This window comes from Hippopotamus amphibius, chromosome 8 (genome assembly GCF_030028045.1).
Source record: "Hippopotamus amphibius kiboko isolate mHipAmp2 chromosome 8, mHipAmp2.hap2, whole genome shotgun sequence".
NCBI lineage: Eukaryota > Metazoa > Chordata > Mammalia > Artiodactyla > Hippopotamidae > Hippopotamus > Hippopotamus amphibius.
The window spans coordinates 79,443,772-79,460,996 of record NC_080193.1 but is presented as its reverse complement, the minus strand read 5'-3'; positions in this window follow the sequence as shown (position 1 = coordinate 79,460,996).

The following is a 17,225-nucleotide window of genomic DNA, read 5'->3' as shown; positions in this document are numbered from 1 at the left end:
ATGTTTCATACCCTTTCCCTAGATGAAGTTTTTATGTCATTTTTTCCTAGAATGAATAAAACCAAAAAACAACAGCAAGTTGTACTCTCTGCCCAAATGCCCCAGAAAAGGCCATGAGCTGACCCTTTTGATATGCTCAGCCAATAAATATAGATGATCTAAAAGAACATGACTCTTAACTTAAGTAGGTTCATCAAGATTGACAGTTTTATATGGCTTTTACGTCTGAAAAGAAGATCCAAGGGTCGAACCTAGGTCTATCTGACTTTGGAGCCCTGCTCCACACAACTTTCCAGATATATTTGTGCACTGCCGTGCAAGACTGATTCAGCAATGGAAATACAATTTCTCAGCCTGCCATCTTATCTCAGCAAATGGGTACTAACAATATTTATCATAAACCTTGAGACCTCTACCAAAAAAGTAAAGCTATAAGGGTTGAGAAAGAGGGGAAAATGACACCAAAGGAAGTTTGATTCAGCTTGAAGAAATTTAATTCAGTTGGAGAAATATCCTTCTTGAATTTGATTCAGCTGGACAAATTTTCTGGTATAGAGTTAGACATTTACTGTAATTTATTTTTCTTAAGCAGTGCTTGCGGTGGGCAATTCTAGATTTCTCTGATATCTGGTGTACTTCTACTTCCAGTTAAATGAAATATTTCTTCCCCACCACGATCCCCACTTTTAGTAATTAGGCAAGACCATGAAACTAGCTTTGGGCAATGAAATAGGAGTAGGAGCTATATGTCTCTTTTCTAGGAAAGCTGTGTAATAATTTCTACAGCTTGACTTTTCAACCTCTCGTCACAGGGCACCGTGATGATGTATGTGAGTTTGTGCTACCATAAAATGATGTGGAATAAATAAACAGAGCAGAGCCTCCCACAGACCTGCAATGGACAGATGCACAGCATGAGAAAGAAATAAACATTTGTGTTTCAAGCCACTGAAATTTGGGGTTGATTTGTTCACAGCTAGCCTGGTCTATCCTGACAGATACACTGCTCATGGCCTTGGGTGTGAGTAAAACAGATCTAATTAAAGGGGTTACAACAGACTGCAACAAACAACTTTGTACTCATTTCTTTCTCCAAAGCTATTGCACAGGTTTTTATTTTTCTAGAAATCTTTATAAACGTAGCAAAATACTGGTGGAGAAATCAAAGACCAGTTGGTAATGTGTTTGGTTCTTTCATTTCACAATGTAACCATCTCTATTATAGCTCGGTGTAATTAAATGTGCACTAAACTATGAGTTTTTTTAGGACAGAGAGTGAGACACACTTCTTCATGGGTATCCCAGTGCCTACCACAGAACTTTCAAAACAACAAACATTTACTGAATAATTACTACTAAAAATACTTGTTCTGGGCTTCTCCTTCAGATGTGAAATTCCATCTGTTGATATTATCCTTACCTTAGCTTTCTAACTTACTTTGATTTGCTTCCTGAGTTAGTCAGTAGAATGTTTTGTCTATAATATTCTCCCTATCTGAAATGTGCTCCTTACTTCCCTCTTATGAATTTAATTCCACCTCCTCTAGAATCACTTCCAACTATAATCCAACTCAAGCAGTTCTCCAACCTTGTGGTCTCAAGATCACTCAACACTCTTAAAAAGTATTGAGAATCCAAAGAGTTTTTGTTTACATGGAAGATAGTTATTTACATTTATTGTTTAAGAAATTAAAACTGAGAAGATTTAAAAATGCATATTTATGTATTTCCTTAAAATAACAATAATAAACCCACTACATGTGAATATAAACAACATATTTTTATGAAAAAAAAACCTATATTTTTTCCAAATCAAAACATTTTTACTGAGAATGGCATTGTTTTACATTTTCACAAATCTCTTTAATGTCTGGCTTAATAGAAGACAGCTGGATTCTCTTATCTGATTCTGCATTCAGTTTGTTGCAATATCCCACATCATATATCTTCTGAAGATTTTCACTGTATACTTGTGGGGATATGAGAGTAAAAATGGAAAATGCCATCTTAGTGTGATTATGGAAATTGTTTTGAAACTGTGCACCCCTGAAAGGATCTTGGAGACTCTTGGTGGTCCCTCTCTTTCTCCTCTGAAATGCTTTCGTGTTAAGAAACCCGACAGCAGACTTGATTGTTACCACTTGATTATTCTCCAAGTGTTTTGTGTATATTAGACATGGTTCCCAACCTAAATTGTAAATACTATGTAGGCAGGGATAATGAATGCTTACAGAATACAGAAAAGTCCAAAGCCTGCTATAAATACAATCACAGGATTATGACACAGGTATAGCAAGTACTAAAGTTCCATTATTTTAAAAATAATCTAAGCTTTTAAATCTTATCTCATTCAACTTCTTACCCCCAGAGACAATCAGAATAATGAATCAGGTAGTCATCTTTACAATCAGTTTTCATTCTTTTACACAAATATATCTGTATATAATATTCAGCTTTGACTTGTTTGAATTTTCCTCATGTGAATATTGTTTTATGCATCTTACTTCTTTTTAGCTCAGAATCCTGTTTTTAAGATCTATCCATGTGGCTACTTTCAAACCTTATAACGCCATATCATTTTTTTTCATTTCCTAGTGGTAGACATTAAAACTGTTCTTAAATGATCATATACAGCATAAATGATGCTAAAGTGAGTATCCTTGTTCATGTTTCCTCAGCTATTTGTACAATAATTGCTGTAGATTAAACACTTAAAAATGGAATATCTGGTCCTTTGTACATGTGCACTTTTCTGTCTTACTAGATGTAATCATTCCAAACTGTATGCACCTTTTTCATATCCCCACCCCCAGTGTATAAGAGCGCTGTTTGCATCATACTCCATATTGTCAGATTTTGTTTATGTATTATCGTGCCCTTTTGAGGCCAGCACTGTTTTAGGACATAGTGTGCCTTTAGCAAATACTTGTTACCTGAAGCAGCTCTAGCCTGAGGCTCAGGCACTAGGATGTGGACACGTGTTACAAGCACAGGCACGCTGCCTCTTTCCTTATCCTACGTGATCCATGAAACGGGCAAGCCAGCTAGATCTCATGTAGACTCAGCAGGGTATAAAACAAACCCAGACGCTTCTTCTGTTTTCTTCCACTGCAAGAAGCACTTCATGTTACATGCTTCTTAAGTACAGTAGCTCTGCCCTCTTGCCCACACCCTTAGCCTCCAATGCAGCCATCCTGTCTTGGAGGTCATCATCACCAAACTACTGAGAGCAGCTGAAGTGCTTCATCTTGGACGGAAGCTGCCAGAATCCCTTTCTGCAAAGCAAAATTTACTGGAGGATGCATAGTTGTGCAGTGAGAGGCCACTGTCTGCATTCAATTACTCTGCTGCCAGGCTAACGTTATTGTTTCAAGACCCTACAAATTACCAGATGTCGACAACCAGCTCAAACACGTTTCCCTGTCCCTATAAGCTGAAGGAAAACGTAAAACTTGAGAGGGAGAGTGTTACCTCCTTGATGGTGGTTGCTTCAAATATGTGTCTTCTCATTTGAGGGGAGCAGTGGATGTGTGTATGAGAAAATGTGATGCTAGCCCTGCTGTAACCCAGCTTGCTTTAAATACCTGTGACAGACTAAGCTTGCAACCATGTGTACATTCTACATCAAGAAATACATACTAAGGGTATCAGTGGGTGGTGTGGCATGACATACACTGGGTACTCCTATAAACTAGGTAAAACTATGAGTCCACATGTCTTTGTGATTTTTCTTGTAAAATCACAAATCTGCCATGAAAAATTGTTACATAGCATGTAAGACATTTGAAAATACTATTATGATCATTTAAAAGATCAATATGGTTATATTTGACAGAAGAATTGAAAGTGAAATGAGACAGTCCCTTGGCCAGACAGACCAGGATGAAGACCAGGACCCAGTGTCCTTGCACAAACATACTCCCTGACTCTTCTCTCCACTTTTGTGTTTATGTACAGAAAGTTCTGGTGCTCATTTCTACTGAGCTTCCAGTCCCTCAGTTATTTCCAGGGAAAACTCAGGGTTTACAGAACTTGGGATTTGACCCAATGATTTGCAAACTGTGAGTCGTTTCTGCTATTATCAAATATCCCATAGCTACTTGCCCAGGAGACTTAGTGAATGAAATGATCTCTGCCCTTGAGAAATTTCTAAATTTGAACTTGGTTTTTGGTTCTTTCAAATTTCATATTTGCTCTCCCCCATGCTAGAAGTGGATATGTTTATCCAGCCGACTTTTTTCCAAACCTACCAAAAAATCTACTGCGTTTTAAACACTAGGAATGCCAAATTTAGCCCTATCACCAAAAACTTCCAAAGCTAAAGGGCTAATGATATTTGGTTTCAGTATTATCTTAGGATATTTATGACTAATTTACCATTCTTTCCCAAGAGAAAATGATATCAGGACTAAGCAAACCTGGGGTAGTTCCACATTTAAATTTTTTACTATTATTACATAAAAGATTTTTTTTTTGCATCCCAGATATACATCAATAAAGAGTTTAAAAGTACACATTTTCTTTCAGAGCAGGAATTAGAGAAGGTGTAAAGTTTTGGTTTATGAACTTCATGATTTCTTTGAATTTTGCAGTTGGCCCGTTTTTCAGAGATTTATCACAAAGTCAGATAATCTGGGTACATAATATAAAGACATTCCAAAAATGGTAAACTCATTAAAATTCAATAAATAAATTTCACTTAATAAAAGCAAGCAAGAAATGAAAAGGAACAAATATATCCTCAAGCTGGGAAAAATCATGTTAAACTCTCAAACATTTATTTGATATTATCTTTCCAAGAATAATGGAGCAAAAATAATCACATTCCTTTTCCTTTACATACTTTTGTTCAGAGAAACCAGATGCAGAATGAAACTTTGCTCTCCTGCCAAACTGTCAACTTTGTTTAACATTTAAGTTTCATACAACATAAGCAAAAGATGCAAAATTGTTGCTAGTGTGGGGGGTTCTCAATTGGAATCATTTTTAACTGATCACTGTGTATTCTGAAAATAGACATACATCTCCATATTGCCCAGATCTTTTGAGTGTTTCCCACTGTAATTCCAGTGGTGATGAAAAGCGGAGTGTTTTTATAAATGTGGGCATGCATATATGCTTTATATATATTTCAAGTGGTACAGTTTCCCACTATTGAAATTTATTCATGTTGTTTTGAAGGAATATCTCTTTCAAAGAGAATTTAAACGCTCCCCAAAGACTCTCTTGATCATGACCGATTTCATATGAATCATGGATTGAGTACTCTTTTTATCTCCTTGGCTCCCGTGATCCACTAAATCGTAAAAAGTTGATTATTTGTTTACAATTATTTATCCCTGCCCCATCGTGGCCATGCTTTGCTCTAGACGACATATGTTTAATGGTCCCATTGACTATGGGCTTGCCCATGTGATTTTCTTTGCCCAATGGAACAGGGGTGAAAGTTTTAATGCCACATTCCAAGAAAAGACTTTCAGTGCACCTACGTGGTTTGACAATGCCTCTCTTGTGTTCCAGTTCCCTGCTTATAAGAACAACGTGCTCCAGATACGAGCTGTTCCCTCACCCTGCCTGCCACAATGAGAAGACATGGGGAGCCCAGCCAAGCCAGCATCATCAAGAAGAACAGCAGCTGACCCAGAACCCTCATACAACACGAGTGGGAAATAAATCTACGTTGCAAGCCACTGAGTTAATGTGGTTGGTGGTTACAGCAGCAAAAGCTGATTGAAAAATAACAGTAGAAGAGGAAAAAAAGCTACAAAACCACAACAATAAAAAGCTGTAGAGAGAGGCCATCTGAGGATAAAAAGACTCAAAAATGTCTGGAAGGTGGGAAGTCTCCGGAGGAGTGTTGACAGGAACAGTTTAGGTGAAACCATAGCTTACAACACATGTGAGGCTAAGGCAGCCAGGTTGGAAAGCAACCTGCCTTGCAGAACCTGGGAAAAGCTTGGACCCAGACATACTAGAGACCTTAAAGTCTATGAAGTCACTAACCTCACCTTCCAGTACTTATACAACCTAAACTCACTGGGTTAAGAAGCCCCATTAGGAGATAATGCTCACGGTTGGTTATTGCCCCTTTTTGGATACCAAGAGATACTAGTTGTTTCAGTAAAACCTGTGAGAGATGCAAGGAAAAGACAAATATTATCATGGATAAAGCATATCCTTGGAGGAAAGAAAGATGCTTCATGAAGAAAAAATTTGAGTAACATGATTTAGTATTCTCAGAGAGATTTGAGAAGAGACTACATTTATAAAAATCAAAAAGAAAACGAAGTGTCAAGGAAAAAGAAAAAAAAAATCAGACAATCATAAAGAGGTTTTGAAAATATAAAATATTGCCTGTAATATTGGTGATGATGTTTGATTATTTAATTAAGGTGGCAAACACTAGATATATCTATTGGGAAGATATATCTTCCTTGATGTAATATAATTAAGAAATAATCCATAGGGTGTGACTTTGAGATTGTGAATATCCTCTTTCACAACCACTTTACATCTAATCAATGGTTTTAGCTTCCACTAACAATCCTTCTCTGAATCAACTATTATATTGAAAATAACAAATTGGTGTTTTCAAATTTTATCATTCCTTTTTCACTTATTGTCTGGCTCTGCCTCTCTCTCTCTCTTCACTAAGAAGAATATCACTAAGGACTCGTGGATCTTTATTAATTTTTAGTCAATATATCTTTATCCATTATCATAAAGTTGTCCTAAATTTGACTTCTAGGAGCCCCTACAAGTCGGCTCCTATGAATGATGTATTTTTAGATTAATAGAACATATTAAATGGCTAAAAAAGTAAATTAAAAATACAGAAACATTAGATACATTATTGGGAGAGAAGAACAACAAAAGAGTCTAAAAGCATTCAGATTATAAAACAAGCAAACAACTAAATGAACAAAAAGATTTGCCATCAAGTAAAGGAAAATAGACATTTTATGAATAGTATATGAGAAAAATTTCTAAAGGAAGAGTAATTTCAATCTTGAATTCTTTGTTTATCTAAAGTATGAATAAATTTTGAAGGAAGAATAGACATATATACAGTATGCAAAGACTCAGAAAATTTATCCTGAAAACACCCTTTTTCAAGAAGCTCTATCAGGATGTATGTCTGTAAAATCAGACAGGGAACCAAAAATAAGGAAGGTGGGGTCTGGGAAGTGATAGCTGCAATGCAGGAGAGCAGAGACAGGAAATATCACCTTGTCCCATGTCGTTCTTGCCACAGGTGGGAAGGGCACTGTGCTCACCACAGAAGGGGGCTAGAGGTTTCCCATGGGCAGAAATCTAGGGAAAGGCAGTATCTTGGTCAGCTAGGGCTGCCATAAAAAAATACCACAGACTTGGTTGTTTAAACAACAGAAATTGACTTTCCCACAGTTTGGAGTCTAGGTGTCCATGATCAAGCCACCAGCAAACTCAGTTTCTGGTGAGGACACTCCTTCTGTCTTGAAGACAGCCACCTTCTTACTGCATCCTCACATGGCCTTTTCTGTGTGTGTGCGCGTGTGCGCGTGTGCGCGTGTGTGTGTGTGTGTGTGTGTGTGTGTGTGTGTCTCCCTCCCTCTCTCTCTCTCTCCTATGTGTATCCGTGCCTCTCCCTCTCTCTCTCCCTCTCTCTCTCTTTCTCTGTGTGTGTGTATGCGTGCATGTGTGTGTGTGTCTCTCTCCCTCCCTCTCTCTCTGTCTTTCTGTGTGTGTGTGTAGAGAGAGAGAGAGATCTCTGGTAACTTTTCCTTTTATAAGAAGAAAAAGTCCTATAGGTTACGGCCCCACCCTTATGACCTAGTTTAACCTCTATTTCCTCTTTATAGGCCCTATCTCCAAACACAGTAACCTTGGGGTTAGAGCTTCAACATATGAATTTTGGAGGACATAATTCAGTCCAGAATAGGAGGATTTTAGAAATTTGATACTTTTTTTGAAAAGTTATAATAATCATACCAGCTAAATCATGTTAAGAATGTAGTGTGTTTCAGGTACAGCTCTAACAGCTATGTAAGTAGTAACACATTGAAGCTTATGAAGTCAGTTAGTATACTACCATCATTATACTCATTTTACAAATAAGTAAATTGAGATATTAAATATTTAAATAAATAACCTAAGGTCACATAGCTAGTATTTGCTAAAGCTGGTATTTTAACTAAGGTACTTTGATCCTGGTATACTCATAATGATGTTATACAGAAAGACCTCTAGAACACATCAGAATCCAATAAGGGCAGGTAATACAAAATCAATTATGAAGCCAGGAGAAACAAAAAGGAAATGTAATCATACTATATCATCTGGTTCTACAGTGGATAACATTTATATGATTATAATAAAAAAATACCATTTATAGAATTTCAAATTTTGGAGTGAAGCTATACACATAACATGAAAGGCTTAAATATGTTTATAGAACAGGATATAAACTCGGTCACCCTTGTTGATTTAAAAGTAGAAGACAGATTGTGAGAGATGGAGGGTTTAGAACAACTTAAGGGCCAGTGTCATCTTACAAATTGGAGTGTCCAGAGGGAATTTCTAATATTGATGGAATGCAAAAGATATCATTGTTATGGGATGAACTGTGTCCCCCCAAAAAAGATGTGTTGGAGTCCTAACCCCCAGTACCTGTGAATGTGACCTGATTTGGAGATAAGGTCTTTACCAAGGTAATCAAACTAAGTGATGCCATTAGGGTGGGTCCCAATCCAAAATGACCAGTGCCCTTATAAAAAGGGGAAATTTGGACACAGAGACAGACACACATAGAATGAAGGTGATGTGAAAGGCACAGGGAGAAAAGGGCCATTTACAAGCCAAAGGGACATGTCTAGGACAGATTCTTCCCTTACCACCCCCAGAAGGAACCAACACTTCTGACACATTGTTTTTGGATTTTAAGCCTCCAGAACTCTGAGAAAATAAAATTCTGTTGCTTTAGTCATCTAATGTGTTGTACTTTATTATAGCAGCCATAGCAAACTAACAGAACTATATAGGTTAAAGTTATACATTTATCCAATAGAGAACCTGGGAATATGTGTATCCGCATAGGAAGGAAAGGAAGGAAAAGGAGAAAGTGCTTTACATTCACTTCATACGTTGCTATCAAAGCAGAAAGCCAAGTGAGGATATCTGAAATTGATGAATAAAGAAGCAGCATTAAACACATGTTTAGAGACATGGCAGTAACTTTCTCAACTATTAGATTTCCTCTGAAGACAGGATGGGGGTGGGAAAGGAAGGGACAGGGAATAGTTGCTTTTCATTAAAAGCTTTTCTGTAGGAATACATTTTAAATCATGGCATATATTAACCAATTTTTAAATGAATTAGAAATAATAGTCACTTAAAAGTTTTTTTTGGGGGGGGTTAACATTTAAGATCAAATTCTATGTAACCAAGTGTCAGTTTTTGTAAAAGAGATCTCTACACGATGTACAAATATGTTACATCTTTCAGTTTATCAGAGCTGAAACCTCTCAGAGAATCCAAAGAGCATGATATAGGTTGCCCCCAAATCAGGAGAAATCTTGGGCAAGTGAGTCTCTAAAGTCACACGTTAAAATGAACAGTTAGTGTCATTGTTGAATGTTTAGATCTAGTGAATCTCAATAAGAACAGAAGTAATCTCAAGCCTGCAATATGCTGAAGCCATTAGGGTAGAACAGAATACAACAGACGTGGAGAACATGCGCAGGAGATTAGATGCAGTAGGATATAATGTAAAATGATGTGAGATGCCAATTTCTTTGTATCCCATTCTGTAATTTAATCATACATAATTCAACATTCCACCCATAGTAGGAATGCAGCCTGAAGGATTAATGGGATCAATGTTTAAAGATTAATGAGACCATGTCAAAAGGACACAGGAACTGGCTTCCAGGGGCTCCCATTGGCCAAATGGCGGAATATATACACATCAAACACAATGACAATGATGGATTACAACACACATAATTTTTTAAAAACCCATGGGTCCATTGTTATAATCAGAAAGAGGGAGGGTAGAGAGAGAAATGAAGAAGAATGTTCTTTACAGAAGAAAATAAAGACTTACCTTGTTTTTAAATAGAATATAAAAATGCTTATCTTGCTCTTCAATGGGAAGACAACATTTATAAATATGTTAATTCTTCAGAAACTCATGATTTTAATCTATAAAGAGAATGCAATTTAATACAAACAGCTATGTGAATTCATAAGGGATTTAGCAACATGTTATTGAGTTCTATCTTGAAAAATAAGCTGATAAGAATAATCTGAATAATTCTAAAAAGTATGTATGTGTGTATGTAGGTGTGTATGTGTTTGAGAGAAAGAGAGAGAGAGGAACTTAGATATTTTTACAAGAATACACTGAGTAATCAATGAAACCAAATTGAATGTAGAAGTAAACCTGGGGTTTCATATATGATTACATTTGCACTTAAAATTAGTGGGGGAAAAATAGAATGTTTAGTAAGGGGAGTCAGGACAATGTCTAGCTGCTTAGAGTTAAAAAAAAAACAGAAGCTGGATTTCCTACCTCATTTCAGATTCCCAAATGAACTTTTAAAACTTTAAAAAGTAAGTAAATAAACCATAATTATAAAGGAATAAAATAACATATCTTAAAAGACTGAGTGAAGTAAGGTACTGGCCAGTGTTCTTATTTACAAGTAAGAGGAAATAAGGTGGTTGCCTGAAGGATGTGTGAAAACTTAGAATCACTTGTGGGCTACAGGAGCAAGCTTAGAAAATGAAGAAGAACGAAAGAATAGCAGGCAGACAAAGCACTGCCTCATTCACTCTACAGAGCCAGCCTGTGAGGTCTCCATTGCCACCATCTTGAGCATCACTGGGCTATAGGCACCTGGCGTGGCTTCTCCCACAAGCACCATTGCCACAATGACCCTGAGCTACAAATGTTGCCACAGCTGCTACTTACCCAGATGTATGTGTTTACTTCACTGGCTTCTGATGCAAAGTCCTGACCATATTTTGAGAACTGCTACTCTATATATCTGCAATGCTCTAAAACAGGGGACTAAGATAAGAAAACTTTTGTTCTTGAAAGATTGTTGTAGTGGCTGATTGTGTAAAGGATGCTGTAAGGGTAGTAAGAAAAGAGATTAATTTGAAGGCTTTTACCAATGGTGTAAATGAGAGATGATTAGGATCTGAACTTGATCTGTTCTTGAGGGGTGTGTAATAGAAGATAAGTTTTTGATACACACAGGAGTGAATAAAGATACACAGACCATGGTGATCATCTTGGCATGGGAATGAGAGAAAGGACATAAAGGAAAATAACTACAGATTTCTAGGCTTCCATAACTGGGTGAATTCTATTGCCCTTAATCAGAAGATATAAAGCAGCAGATGTCAGACAGATAGATGATAGATAGATAGATAGATAGATAGATAGATAGATAGATAGATAGATGATAGATAGATATTGATTACATGTCGACTCAGATGGCTTCATATCTCAAGTTTGCAGAGCAGTGGAACATGAAGAGATGATCTAGTCAGTGTGGTTTGGCTATAGGGGACAATAGCAGAGCAGGGGAAGAGTAGCACAGCTAAGTGGAAGAGGGCCATAAATCTAGGTTTGTCAACCTTCCCATGGGCTTCAGAGCTTTACAAGGGTGAAGGACTTGCCTCCAAAGTTGGCTAAAATCCTAAACCAGCCCACAGCCCTTCAGGAAGCCTTGGGAAGGACTCTGCTGTGGATGAGAAACAGAAGTAGTTCTTCATCTGAGGTAGCACCCACCCAGGAAGCTGATACGTGCCTGGCTGAGTGCCAGAAGCTCATTTAAAACCAGATGTTTTCTAGACTGCACAAGAGAGACTACAGTGGATACAGGCATCTGGACAACACAAGCGCAGGCCTGAGGGAGCTGGAAATTGAACAGTGGACGGAACTAGACCCCAAAAATAGATGCTAGAGGTGAAAGTTTTTCCCAAGATTATGGTCGGAAACTGTGTCATTGCTGAGCTAAAATTCTAAAGGAATTAAGATTCATATGCAAAATAAAACGTTTATCACCCTGCACTTCAGATTTGTGATTCTGCTGTATCCTGTGACTCTCTCCCTTTCCCTTTGGCCCTTTACAATATTGTTTCCTACTGAAGTTATTGTCAACTCACCTCCTAAAAACAGGGTAATACTTCACAACTTTTTCACCTCTTGTACTTCATGTAATGCTTACCTGTAGTTTTTCTCAAGACGTGTACTAAATACATGCAATAAAGACTGTGTAACAAGGATAGAAAGCCTTCTCCAAGTACACATGTTTGTACAAGAGCTGGTTCAAAGGCTGGGACTTGTGGCTCCATTCACCGCCAGGACTGACTTGGCCAGTTAAGCTGACTGGAGAGGATTTTGTCTTTCTTCTTCACTACACAATTTATATATTCAGAAAGCTGCTCCTCGTTAAAAAAAAAAAAAAAATGCTTTTTCTCGATTAAAGAACTATTCCTCAGTTGAGGATATGAGTGGATTTATTTCCCCTACTAGGACCTCTAAAAACCGTTATATTTTTAAAACAAGTATAATTTGAAGTTAGAGCAAGTCAAAGTTTGGTTAAATCAACACCTTAGTTGCTGCAAATGTTAACTTATCAGTGCTATTAGGAAATACCAAAAGTGTTAGTTATGATGACTATAAATGAATGCTTTCTCTGTAATCTGTTGAAACAAGAACATGTCCTCATGATTCACCAGTCAGATGAGGCTTGCTGCAAGCCAAATAGTGTTTTGGTCTTAATAAAGGATAATTATAATTTAGTAAAAACATCTTATAATTTAAACAAGCTGAGCACCACCAGCATACACATGAGACCCCAGTACACAGATATTTTTTTCCAAAACATCAGATTGGGGAAATGATAAATACAGAGCATAGAATATAAAATACTTCATCATGTAGCTTGCAGATGTGTAACACACAGCACACATTGACAAACAGCCCACAGAAAACATTTTCAGTGTCCTGCATTATTAAGAAAGCTTTCAAAAAAATACTTTTAGAATAAGTTAGAAACAAAGGAATTCCAAACAGAGTCCAAATATCAATAGATTCCAGCTGCTTTTATGTTGATGGCCAATATCTCAGTGGTAGTAAATTCCAGGGGTTACAGCAGGAGTCTAAATTCTAATTTCTGATTTGAGTTGTGTGCCCTGTCCATGCTTGGATCTGGAGTGTCATCTGGGACAAGTCATTCACCTCTCATAAGTTTCCTTATTGTTTAAGGATTTCCAAAGTTTATTAGCATTTTGACAACGTTAGAACTACAAGGAAGTCTTTCACAGCCTTGGAGATGAGCCCTTCTCCTGTTTTGTAAGTTGGCTCTTTCACATATAATTTTATTGGACATCATGTCTAATGAATCTTGGACTCTTAGAACAGGAAGAGGGTTTGCAGATAAGGGAGTCCAGGTCAGCCATGTCACAGACCGCATTTAGAATTCTCCTACTCAAAGCAAGAAGTAAATTGATAAGACCAAATATTCTAGAGGCAGGGAGACTAAAGAAGGTGTCCTAATTCTTTCCAACACAGCCTTATGAATCTTTGAATTGGTGGAGAGTGGAGGGTATATGTAAATTAATATTGGAGCAGGAATAGAAGCTTAGAGTCAACTGGTCAACTCAATCAAGGTGAACTAAAACCTGTATTATTTACTAGTTCTGAAACCTTAGACAATCATTTGAACTCACTGAACCTCAGGGTCTTCCTTTAGAACGTAGTTATGACAGTTCTTAATTCACACAAATGTTGTGAAAGGAGTTAATGCATATCAAATATTGAGTAAAATATGACTGACATGAGATGAGACAGTTCATTCCCAGCATCAGGTTATTAGTTATTTCTCTCCCTTTCTCTCTCCCTCTCTCTCTCTGTCTCTCCAACCCATCATCTCTTCCCACCTCCAAGCACTTTTCTATATTTTTACCAAAATCCTCTTGTCGATAAGGCTCCAAACCACTGTGCTAATGCCATTAATGCTCATACTTCATATCCAATCAATCTCTAAATCCCACAAAAATTGTTTTTCATGACTTCCTCCACTCCCTCCTCATTAGTTTAATGGAGGTGTTCATTTAAGGACAGCAGCTGAGTACAGAGGAAACAAGGTCAAGAACTGAGATACACAAGTCCAAAAAGATTATGAAACAGATGTGAATCAAGAGCCAGAGTAGACCAAAGATGACAGGACTGGCAGAATGTTGAACTCAAGAAGGAGCAGAACAGGAGGGTTAATGAGAAAGTCACCTGGCTGTATCCTACAGAAAAAGAGCTCATTGCAAGTACAGATGACCTCCACTTAAAGGGCCAAGACCAAAGCAGAGCAAACTGAAAGACCTTTGAAGGTCAGAACTCTGTGCATCTTATTTACTGTGTCCATAGTATGTATTCATGAAGCTGAGTTGAACTGACTCTAAGGACTACTTAACATACTGGATTCAGGAGAACTATGTTTTCTAAACTCTGTTTCCTATTTTCCTACTCCTTCAATCACTCATTCAATAAATATTCATTATGATGTGCCAGCACATCATTTGAAGGACTAAAAATGATGGAAAAGAAACATGAGACAACAGAGATCTCTTTCTTCCTAACCTTATTTTTAATGTATTTATTCCATTTTTGTTCCTAACCTTTTTATGCATGGCTTGAATTGTCAGAAAAGATGATCTTGCGGTTGCCTGTGGACATGTCCTGCTGGCATATGTACAGGGATAGGATTCCAGCTTGCGGGGTATGGAGAGAACCACAATATCTAGGGATTGGGAAACTTCTTCTGTCACCCCAAGGCCTAGGATGATTTAGGACAAATCCAGCCTGAGTCTTACCATTTCAGGGGTGTAGCTTCCTGGGGCCCCTGTTGATGTGGTGAAGTGCTGTGTTTTCTGGGGACAAAAGGGGGGAAAAATTGCATGTAGAACATTTTTCCAGAAGTTAGTGTGTACCTAAGAATTTGAAGACCTAGACATCTATAGTGCTTCTCCTTTTCTTAAAGATCATTTGTTTACTGCAGCCCCTATGTCTTAGCTCTCAATTAAATAGAAGGATCTCACCTCCTGCAAACTCTACCCCATGGGTCTTCCTCTCTTTAAAGTGCCGCTTAAGTTTCAATTCCTGAGAAAATCTCTCTGGGCTATTTCACTCTGCAGTGATCTCATGCTCATCTAAATTCCTGGAACATTTACTTCATTTATATTTCTAAATAACCATAGTTAATATTTATTGAGTACTAACTAACGAGGTGCTGCATTTTATCTTCTATGTGTGTTAACTTCTCTAATTGTCTCAAAAACCCTGTAAAATAGATATCATTTTTAATCTCACTCTTCAGAGGTGGAAACTGACCCCAGAGCCCATGCTATCTGCCTCTACATGCTGCACTGCTTCTCACTAGAAGAAAAGTTAAGAAAAATCCTACTGACTTTCAGGCCAAATACTTATAGTATTAATAATACGGGCAATTGCTTTCCAATTTGGGAATTTCTTTTGTTTTCTCTTTATGTAGGCAGGTCATAAATTCACTCATGCTACACTGTCCAAAGTAAATGTAGCTTTGTTTATTTCATTTAACAGTCCTGATCTTTTTCACAAGTCCCCACCCCACTGAAGAATAAAAAAGTTAGAAGTGCCAATGTATACTGTCACAGTGTCTTCTGTGTAATCAGTCTCTCTGTGTCTTTTCAGTCTAAAACAGTCTTTTGTGGTTGTGTCTCCTTCCCTGGACCTCTCCAAGGATGTCTGGCTGTATGTGTGTGTATGTGGGAAGTAGGACTAAGGTTGCATGTGGCAGTGAACAAAGGGTAGAAACAAATCCTGCTCCCAGTGGTCTTCTCTGGATCCTCCGTGATGAGTACTGTGCAGCAGTTAGTCTGGTTTACTCTCTGGAATGGTGAGCACTGGGAGGGAACTGGTCAGGCCTGGCCTTTGACATCTCGGGGGAAGCCTCTCACTGCTGGATTCTGTGGTCCTGGTGAACTGACCGTCCACTTGCAAATTCTCACAGATGGAACCTTCTTTGTCTTCAACCCAGACACCTATTGGTCTGCCATCTCCCTGTAGCTCTCTGTCCCTTCTCACCAGGCAGTCAGTAAATGTTAAATTCCATGATTTCCCAGAAACTCCATTTCAGGCTCATAGTCAACCACTTCCTGCCACCCTTCCTGAATTAATGTTCTCATGTCAGGCTGCACATGCCCATGGGGTGGGGGTGGGGGTGGGGGGGGCGCTTCTCCTAACCTAAAGGCATTACTTTATTATTTTATTATTTGACTTTTCTGCCTTACCTCTGTCCCTCTTCTTACATGATCCCCAAGAGAAGGGGTGAGCTTTGCCTGTTGTCTGACAGGAGCTTTTCTACAGTCTTAATTACAGACAAAGTGCAGAGAGAGAAAACAATATACCACTAGGGAAAATAAATTAGGAAGTATTGCAAATGCAAAATTGAAATCATATTGCAGCACATACCATCCCTAACACTCACTTGGCACCTATTATAATAGATCACTTTTCAGAATTCACTGAGCACATGGATTTATTAGATGGGATTTGTCAAGTGATTCTATTATTCAGAATTCAAGATAAGGAGCATTTGAGGCTTTTCATTTAGTTATTTCCTTTAACCTGATCACTAGAATTCATATCAGCAATGTTAATCCTACATGAAAAAATGAAACAGAACTTATCATGATGTTTAGATAGGATCCTTAATTTGGAACATAGGCTTGGATAGCTTAAAAAAATTATAGTAACATGGAAGGAATAAAAGAGTAAATATTTTCTGGACACACACACAAAAAAGTAAAATTCTCAAACAGTGTCCTTGAGATTGTTATCTCGTCTAACCTGAGATAAGAATGGCCAAAAGGAAAATATGAGTGGAAGTAAGGGAATTGTGCTCCCTTGTACAAGATTTGTGATGAAAAACACAAAGGACCCAATTACTATGATTTAAGGATATTGCTACAAATGGGCACAGACCAGGCATAAAAGTGTTGGTGGTGATGTATAGCATCTGACCACCACCAATGAAGTGCATTAAAAAATGAAAAGTTACCAAGGAAGTTTTCCACAGCTGCAGGCCAATATAAATTTTTAACTCTGTTAAACTCTTTTCTAAAAACAAAACAAAACATTAAAAAATAATCCCTCAGTACACTTCATAAATTTTGGTTAGCTGTTAATTTCAAAC